The sequence below is a fragment of the Antechinus flavipes genome, chromosome X (genome assembly GCF_016432865.1).
Source record: "Antechinus flavipes isolate AdamAnt ecotype Samford, QLD, Australia chromosome X, AdamAnt_v2, whole genome shotgun sequence".
NCBI classification, from domain to species: domain Eukaryota; kingdom Metazoa; phylum Chordata; class Mammalia; order Dasyuromorphia; family Dasyuridae; genus Antechinus; species Antechinus flavipes.
Window position 1 is genome coordinate 67,106,040 of NC_067404.1, and position 7,717 is coordinate 67,113,756.

Here is a 7,717-nt window from a genome sequence, read left to right on the forward strand (position 1 = left end):
GGCTAATTAGCTGTGTGACCGCAGGCAAAGAAAATCTCCTCAGTGAAAAGAAGGGCTCACTCTAGGCTATTGTTAAAGACTCTTCTGGTTTTAGCATTTGTGCTTCTCGGATTTTAATGGTTCATTCAACAAAACCAGAACTCGAGGGACCGAGCCAAAATGGCGGGAAAAAGGCAGGGGACACCCTCGCCGGACCGCCCGCAAATTTCCCTCCAAGCAATTTAAAAATCCTGCCTCAAAATGAATTCGGGAGAGGAAAACCTGATAACAGTACGGAGTGAAACAACTTTGCCCCCCCAAGACAATTTGGATAGCCCGCAGGTAACGTCTGCTGCGGGTGAGGGACCAGAACAATCCAGAACCCGACACCAGAAATCCCGCCCTCCCTGCCCAACGCAGCCAATCGTTGACCACATCCAGCGCAAGCCCGGAGCAGGCCTTGGGGGCAACTGAAGCAGGGGGAGGGGAGCTTCCGGAGCTCTCAACCCACCTTCGACGCGAGGGTCTGAACCCCAAGGAGATTTAAAAAAAAAAGAAAGAAAGAAAGAAAGAAAAAGACCTATATATACAAAAAAAGTTACAGCGGCTCATTTTGTGCTGGAAATTGAGGGGGTGCCCATCCGTTGGGCAAGGGGTGAGTAAGTTGGGGAATATGAAGGGAATGGAATATTATTGTGCTATGAGAAATAATGAACGAGTTGATTTACAAAAATATGTAATGTACCGAAGGATTGTTTGGAGAACTAATGTTGAGTGAAGAGCAGAACCAAGAGAATGTCACGGTACAGCAAAATTAGTGGAAGAGTAAACATGAATGGCTAAGCTCTTCGGAGTTCCAGGAAAATTCAGATCAACTGTGAAGGACTTCGGAAGGAAAATGCTATCTATCTCCAGAGAAAAAATGGATATATGGAAGTATGTATTGTATGGCTTCACATGAAATGTTGATCTTTTCTAATGTGGGCTTGGGAGGAACAGGGAGGGACAGGGGGAGACAACTGAGGACTGAAAATGCAAGCACAATTTTTACTATTTTTTAATGTAACTTTCATATTATAGTGGAAATGAAACTGGAGTCTGGAATGTAAAGTTAAAGCTCTTTTGTTCAAATGCCAGTCATACCATTAGCCACATGTAAGACCTTGGGAAAGCCACCCAATTTCTCAAGATTGCAACTTCCCCTCTATAAAATAGAATGGTACACTAAATCAGAGCTTCTTCAACTTTTCCCACTCACAGCCCTTTTTCTGAGAGATTTTTACATGACCCATTGTATAGAAGTATCTAAAATAGCTCTCCAAATCAAATATTTGCTGATAGTAAATCATAAAGAAATTTATTTTAAAACATATATTTATATATGTGTAAATATACATTATAGAAATAAATATATATATTTGTTATGTTTATAATTTTACCATTTATGGAAAAGAAAATTTGCAAAAAAAATGAGATGGATTTATTTTTACCTAAAGAATTAAATATTGGTGGAATATGAATTTTTCATGACCCCTACATTCAGTTACCCGACCCCACACAGGGTTACAAGCCACAGTTTAAGAAGCTTTGGACTAGAAGATAGCCAGGGTTCCTTTTGGCTTTTAATCTATTCAGTTCAATTAAATGAATACTAATTAATTGCCTACTAAGTATAAGACTTGTTATATTCTGAGGATACAGAGACAGAATTGAAAAAATCAGCCCTCTCAAACGATCTTCTTTCTATTTTTCCTCCTCAGAGGTTTCACATGTTCACAGACAGGTAAGTATAAGATGTATGTGAAGGAATACAGTCTGATTTCAAGGGTTGTAAGAATAAGCAATGGAAAAATCCAGAAAGCTCCCCTACTAAGTGATGGGGCCTGAACTGTGCTTCCTGAGAAAACTAGGGATGCCTTTGAGAAGAGGTAAAGTGTAGGGGCAGCTAGGTGGTACAGTGCATAGAGCATCAGCCCTGAAGTCAGGAGGACCTGAGTTCAAATCTGGCCCCAGACACAATTGTCTCAGCAAAGAGAGAGAGAGAGAGAGAGAAAGAGAAAGAAGAGGTAAAATGGGAGGGGGCACTCCAGAGATGAGGGGGAGGACAGCCTATTTGAGGGAACAAAGAATTATGTATACAGGGAAGAGTTAGGAGGCCAGTTTGCCATGAACAGAAAATATGCACAGAGAAAGAATATGGAAATCAGATTGGAGTTAGACTATGAAAGGTTTGAAATGCCAAGCTGATGATTTTATATTTGTTCCCCAAACATCCCAAATTGATGATTTTGGAATCAGGGAAGAAAAGACAGTGTTGCATAGGAGATGGACTCACACTTGGAAGCTGAAATCTCTAGCTTTGAATTCCTTATCAGTCATCAGTTGTGTGACTCTCTACAAGTCACTTAAGATTTCTGAGCCTCAGTTTCCTCATCTAGAAAATGAGAAGTTTGGACTCAGGCACCCTTAAGATCCCTTTCAGCTCTAAAGATATGCTTATATGGGTAGCTGTGTGGAGAATGGATTGAAGAAGAGGCAAGATTAGCAATTATGGGACGATTGCAATAGTGTGTGAAAAGGAATAAATTGAAGTTAAGAATGGAAAGGCAGGTGGGAGCCAGATTGTAGCAGACTTTAAATGCCAAGCTGGGGAATCTATGAGTCTGTGCTCCTAATGGCTCTTTTTGTTCCACTTTCCAGTTGAGTTGCAGAGTTCCCTCTCAATTCAAATTAAAAAGCATCACCTTAATCCAGTCTTAAAAGTCTGTGCTCATTTGTATTTCACCAAAGTCTAGGAAAAAAATTCTCAGGTGTGGAAGGGACCTTATGCTGTAATGCAGACTGTACAGAGAAGATGGTCCTGGCTTGGGGAGATCCGTTACTGGCTCTCACATACAAATGACAGCTGGTTTAATGTATAGTAAAAGCAACTATGGTGAAAATTCATTTTATTCCTGTGTATAACTGTAATAATACTGTGTGAAAGCAGCATGCCAGAGGACACACCATCTTATGAATAGAAGCTCCCTGGGGCATCAAGTAAGTCTTCGAGCATCTCACTGACCCCATGAGATTGAAGACAGATGATTGATATTATTTATTGTGTTTTATTTGATTAGTGGGCTCACTTATTAATGACATTGCTTTTGAGTCTTTCAAAGTCCATTTCCCTTTGGGATGAAGGACACAGTATCTAAAAAGAGCTATAATCATGAGGGTGAAGCATTGATAGTTAAGGGGATTGTTGCAAGGAGAGAATATCCAGCTGAGAGCTTTTTAACATGCTGGATTTTTTCTCTTTTACATTCTTTAATAGACTAGAGAAGTAAAATGGAACAATACAGATACAATAGAGATATCTTAAAAATGTTTTTCTCTGAGGAATTATCTCTATCCCACAGTGCATCCTGGATATTTTCTTTCTTCTCATACTGGAAAAGTTGAAATTTTTGTTCATGAGAAATAATCATACTAAGAAATATGGTGCTATTTCCATAAAACCAAAAGACAATCCTGAAAGGTTGGATAGAAAGTACGCTCTTTATCCAGTATACTGGATAGAAAGGAAAACCTGAGTGCAAGGACTGCCTCTGAACGTAACTGTCATGTGACTCCTGGTTGAGTCTTTTTATCTTTTTCCACAACTCTCTAAAGTCCTGTTAAGGTTGGATGAATTCCTGATCTTCAATGCTGCAATAACTTTCAGCATCAGTAACTCCCTTAACGATGAAGGCTTTCCATAAAGAGACACCCTACAAATCTGCTTGAACCCCATAAGTTTTAATTGAAGGCCTCTGGTAGAAAGTCAAAATGATAATGGGCCTTTTTAAATATTGAAGAGGGCTATTTGATGTCTGGGTGTTTTTGTTTTAGACTTGTAAACTGGAGTCACTAGCTTCTTCTGGATGATGGCTTTGGACAGCATTTACCAAAAAAAGGATATAGCTTTGAGGCCTTATCCTTGGAATCGCTTTGTGCTGCTCCTTGATCCATGCAAAGCCCAGATGTGATCATCTGTTATAGGAGAGAGATTCTGGTGGCCCATCATCTCTGGGCACATGTTTGGAGTATGAATATGTGAAGTCAACTCAGTGCTCATATTTGGGAGAATATTATTGTTTCTTTGTAACAGAAATGAACTTTTCCTTCCCAATGTGCACCTCTCTATTATTTGTATTTCACTGATGCACTTGATTCCCATGCAGAATTTCAAAAGTAATTAAGGTTTCTTAGTCCCTTGTGCCTCCCTAGAATTGTATTAGCGATCAGGCTGGGTATGGAATTAAAGCTATTAGAAAAATATATCTTCATCATTAATCTTAAATGACAACCTGAGTGCAAGGTGAGGGGAAAAAAGAAAGCCATGTCAATTTTTTCCAAGATGTTACAATTCATTAGGCATCAAGATTTCAGAATTCCTAGTTCACTCAGAATCCCAAATTTCTTTTCTAGTCTTTTATGTTGATAATGGATTTCAACCAGATTAACTGGGAGGAAAAAGAGAAATGATAACCTCAAGTATATAATTTCTCACTGTGAGTTCCTTAGCATTAACTATATTGGGACTAACAGTGGACAGTAGACAGATAAGGAAGATAAGGATTATATGGTGGTCAGCTAAATTCTGTAAGAAGATCACAGGCACCTCCCTTAGGTTCCCATTTAGGAATCAGATTTGTTAATATGCACATTAACATCAATGGACAACGAATGCAGCGGTTAATGTCAAGACTCAGGTGTTTAGAGATGCAAGTGCAAGATCAAAGCACAACATCCAAATGGAAATGGCAACAAAATGACTTCTGGAACACTTCCTACTATTGGATGAGGGTGGGTTTTGAAGAAGGCCCAAAATGTTAGCCCATGCTTTCTATCAAAATTAATATCAGTGGCTAGATATTGCTCTATTATATTTTGGGGAGGAATTTTCATGTCTGCATAACTTGATAAAGGAGATTTGTTTTCAAAATGTTCCAAAAACTTCAAAATCCTAAAGAGGGAACAATGAGCCAAGCTTTTGTACAGGGGGCTAAAATCCATGGGGGGCTTCCCCTCTAGCATGATCCTGTCAGTTATCGTCCTTGGGCACTTTGGGTCTCTGGTAGTACTCTACCACATGCCTTGTGAACATGTGGAGGCTCCATCTTCCACCTCAAGTGTCCTGCCACTCTTTTGCCTTGCCAAATTGGAGGGCAAGAAAGGAGAAGGAAGGTATGGTGCCTAGTATGTGGCAAGTACTGTGCAAAGTGTTTTTTTAACAAATATTATCTCATTTGATCTTCCCAACAACTCTTTGAAATAGGTAATATTATTTATCCCCATTTTACAGTTGAAAACTGAGGTAAAATAAGTTGTCCAGGATCCCATAGCCAGTAAATATTTTGATTATCGGTCTTCTTGTCTCCAGGTCACTGCAGTATGCTATCCAGCCACCGCTAGGAGAACAAGAGAGATCAGGAAGGACTACTTGAAGGAGCAGATACTTGAAATGAGCCTTGGAGAAAATCACTGATTCCAAGAATGGAGGTGAGAATACAAAGCACTCCTGGGAAAGGAAATAACTTGTGAAGAGGCAGGAGATAGAATGTAAATGGAACAGTTATAAGAAGTGGAGACAGTGAAACAAGATGAAATCAATCTGGAAAAGTAGGTCAGAGATACATTGTGCTGGAGTTCAAATGACACAGCACCTATCTGGTGTGTTCCAGAGGCAAAAGGTAAACACTTGAAGCTTCCTGAGCATGAGGCTGACACTTTCTAACCTATTATTCAAGAGTATCGGTTTGGGAGCTGTGTGGAAGATAGTTTAGAGAGTGGGACAGAATGGAGATAGAGTTGCTGATTAGGAGACTCTTACAATAAATAGTAAAATAACTTCTCAGCAATACAGTGATCCAAGACAAGTTTGAAAAATTCTGTTCATTCATAGAAAGAACTGACAGTGTCTGGATGCAGATTGAAGTATACTTTTTAAAAAACTTTCTTCATTTTTCTTGGCAGGGGGAGCTCTGTATTTTTTGTTATAACATGACTATTATGGAAATGTTTTACCTAACTATATAGGTATACCTTATATTGAAATGCTTCCATTCTCAATGCAGGGGAGTCTTTAGGGAGAGAGGAAGGAGAGAATCTGAAGCTCAAATTTTTAAAAAAATGAATACGAAAAATGTTTGTATATATGACTGTGGAAAAATTTAATCCTACATTAAAAAAGATACTTAACAATACATAGTATGGCTGAGACTATGTCTCTAGTACCTTAGAAGTCACTAATGCTTTCCCAGGTGGGTCTTTGCTTCCCTTAGAGAAGTGTATGTGTCTTGGGACTCTGTCCCTTGGAAAAGTTCATTAACTAACTCAGCCCCTTTGATTCCTTCTACCATAGTTGAGTCTGTTCATCATCCCCCAGCAAAAAAAAAAATAAAAATAAAAAGACCCTGTCTCAGTGTTCCATCATAGTCCTGCTGTGATAGCTAAGTCATCTATAATACCTTTTAAATACATATCTGTGGAGAAAAGGACATTGTTTGCACTCCAGTATCTACTTCGTTCCACTGATTTTACTAAATAATCTGAGATTAGTAGGGTTTATGTTAACTATAAAGTAGTCTTGACTTTGACATTAGACATCAACTTTCTATTTCTTGATGACCAGTGGTAACTTGCTAAATCTGATTTCAAAATACTAAAAGCACCCATGTTCCCTTCTCACTGTAAGTCAAGAGCAGACACTATTTTACTAGTGAATTCTACAAAATCACATTCACTGTAATTAATAAATGCATTTGGATGTGACAAGTTGTTGCATTACAATTTGTGCGCTAAAGGTCCATCACTGAGGGTGACCATGACATATGTAATTTGAGTTGGTGAATTCCATTTCTTGGCATCCTTTAGAATAGTCACTTCTGAGAGAATGTTGTTTTTAAGCAGAGTTTAATGGAAGTTTTTGTTGACTTTGTTACTTTTTAATCTAGGGTTAAGTTTTATCAGCCCAGATTCTTACCACAGAAGTCTGTCTCCCACTTTGGGTTTCCTTCAGTGATAATCAGCAATCTAAAAAGAAAACCCTGTTTTTGCATTCTGCATATTCTCACAAATTATCATATATTAGTTGGAATCTTTTTGAAATAGAAATGTATGGACATATTGAGTAGGATGTTTCTTCTACCTATTCAGCCATCTTTTTCTAATTAACATCTGTGTTTTTTTCCCTCAGTGGGGTCACCAGAGTTTGAAAACAACAATCCTTTGTAAAGGGAAAAAAAATAAACAGAACATGGCACTTCAAAATCCTCTTATAACTAGTAGGGGCAAAAGTTCCTTGACAATATGGATATCAGAGAAAAAAACAGGCTGATTCTTTTAGTACCCCCAAAAGATTTTCGCAGGAGATGAGCCTTTTCTTCTTCACTATGACACCCAACATATATTAATTACTGTTTGTAGCTTCAGTTTCCATTGATGGAAAACTTGCTGCCAATGTTTAAAGCTAATTTTCACTCAATTTAGTGTGAAGACTCTCTCACTAAATTACTTAAGGACCCTTGAAGTTTAAGTGATCTAATTTACACATCTCGTTCTGACAGAGTTATATATTATCATCCTATCTGTCGGGATTATGCTGGTGACACTTTTCTCACTTGAGTACACAAAATGGGTATAATTGCATTTGGCATCAAGGTAAGCGTTCCTGTACCACATGGGTGGATGAACACATGGATGTGTAGATAAC

At 38.4% G+C, this 7,717-nt stretch overlaps 1 long non-coding RNA gene across 1 annotated transcript; it reads left to right on the forward strand.

Annotated features, from left to right (window-relative positions):
• The first annotated feature begins 552 nt into the window (after window positions 1-552).
• Window positions 553-5,458, forward strand: LOC127542725 (uncharacterized). The gene is made up of 3 exons (XR_007948802.1): window positions 553-634; window positions 730-915; window positions 5,387-5,458. It is a non-coding gene; the product is annotated as an uncharacterized LOC127542725 (long non-coding RNA).
• Window positions 5,459-7,717: the final 2,259 nt, after the last annotated feature.